We start from the raw sequence: 2231 nt of genomic DNA on the forward strand, positions 1-2231 counted from the left end.
CACGCACGCACGCACGCACGCACGCACGCGCACACACTTCTCCTGCATTAGGTTGTAGTATATCCTCTAAACATTCTTCGAACATCTTTTGGACAACTGTGTTGTGTGGAGTAATGTCATATTTGTAATAGACTTAGGTTGCATTCCGTTTCATGCACAATGCGCATGATGTTTCATTTATCTTTGTTTAATATTTGGTGAACAACAAGGAGAAATAATGCATTACGCGTATCATGCATGAAATGCAAAGAATGTACCTATACAGGGTGGGCCAAAAGCCTGGATACAAATATCTCATAAACGATACATTTTAGAAAAAAAATGTTTCAAACAAAAGTTGTAAAGCTTAAAAAGACGCATTTAACGTTAGTATTTAGTTATTTGACCTAGAATGGCGTTGTCAAGGTCACGTCAAGGTTAACTTAATTTTTTTTTTAATGGAACCCCCTACTTTTTATTTCAGATTCTTGTAGGTTATGTTGAGATGTTTTCAAAACACATATCATAAACTCTTTTCCGATGAGAACTTCCTGAGTTATGAGTTTTTAAAGTTTAAATACCGCTGGCATTAGAATTGTCCAAAATGTACCGCATGGAGGTTGCTCGATCGGCGCGCACGTGTGTGACGCAGATCAGGACCCTAGAGTTCGTCATTCCTCTAGTATTTTTTGACTTCAAACCCTTTCCGTTACACGTGTGGGTGTGTGTTTGTTTGCGCGTGTGTGCGCGCAACGCAACGCAATTTGCAAACGCAAATTCTATGCTTTTAAAAATACAAATTCTCTGCTTTAAAAATACAAATTCTCTGTGCTCAAAAGACATAAAACTTATATAAGAAAATATTTTGCACTGTTAAAGCAGGGAATTTGTCTCATCGAAGCGCAATCATATCCAAAAGTTGAAGAACTTTTTTTGTTAATAACTTTTTAACGAACAACGAGCGACAGCTAAAATTTGTTCAAGGTCATTCGGAATCATGATCTTGACAACATATCTCAAGGTCATTGGAGAATGGTCTCTTATACTGCATTACCCAAATTACCAAAAAAAAATCTTTTATAGGAATGATACATATCATTAAAGTTAATATTATTTATTTAATTTAGTATCCGAATTACATGGAATTTAACTTGGCGCCAATTGTTGATATCAAATCTTTTTTACGAATAATACATAAAATTTTGATGAATTTAACTTGACGCCAATTTTTTTGATATCAAATCTTTTATACGAATGATACATATCATTAGAGTTAAGTAAATAACAAGAAACAGTACCATTTGTTTCATTTTTTAATTTTTATTTGATAGATAGACTTTAACTTGATTAAAGTTAAGATTGTAGTATCTAGATTTTAATTTTTCATTTGATACATTAATTTTTTTCGAAGAGTAATAATTTTTGACAGAGAATTAAAACTACCATTACTTAGGTTGAAATAAGACCTTCAATAAGAATATTTTTGGAAAAGAATTAAAACTGCTACTACTTGAATTAGAATAATAAAAAGATAAGTATCATTTACACTGTTAAAAATTTCATGAAATTTAATATCCTTTTAATTTACACAATTTGAACTTAATTTCATAATATTATATTAAATTTAATATATTTATACTGAAAAGTGTATTTGTGTACATGTACATGAATAATGAATTACGTCAGAAATGGATTGAGCCTTGTGGCATGGACCCCAATCATCAGATCAAATATGGTTAATATTGTATCTTTAAATTGTATCTACAAAGTTTATTTGTTATTGTAATAATTGTAAAAAGAAAATTATTTACAGAAAAAGTATGTGGAGTGCATTTTAAACCAGCATCGAGAGTCGCATGACAAAGGGCTCACATTTGATTGGTCGTCCCCCACCCTTTTCCGCCATTTTGTGTGTGTGTGTATGTGTGTGTGTGTGTGTGTGCGTGCGCGCGCGCGCGTGCAATAGCTCACTTTACGTCTTTTCACCACGAGTCGGACCACTTATGCTTCTAACACGGTTCGTTTGGGCGACGTTGTTGAGTGCGGACATGTTTCGTGCAGCGCATGCGTAACCTCTTAACGGCTTTTTCGAATTTTATTATTCTTGCTTATCGTTTCGTCTACTACTTTTTTAACACATTATCTGTTCTATAGTGACGATCTAGCGATCTCTGCTGCATCTATCTTCCCAACTTTAACCTTTTATCTCTAACCCAGTTCCCCCTGCCTCTCTTTCTTTCTTTCTTTTCATC

General features: G+C 33.7%; 1 protein-coding gene across 1 annotated transcript in view; it reads right to left on the bottom strand.

The window, feature by feature from the left end:
- LOC108729561 (coiled-coil domain-containing protein 134) overlaps positions 1 to 2231 on the bottom strand; it is a 55911-nt gene that overhangs the window by 3130 nt on the left and 50550 nt on the right.

This window comes from Mycetomoellerius zeteki, unplaced genomic scaffold (genome assembly GCF_001594055.1).
Source record: "Mycetomoellerius zeteki isolate Tzet28-1 unplaced genomic scaffold, Tzet1.0 scaffold76, whole genome shotgun sequence".
Lineage (NCBI taxonomy): Eukaryota > Metazoa > Arthropoda > Insecta > Hymenoptera > Formicidae > Mycetomoellerius > Mycetomoellerius zeteki.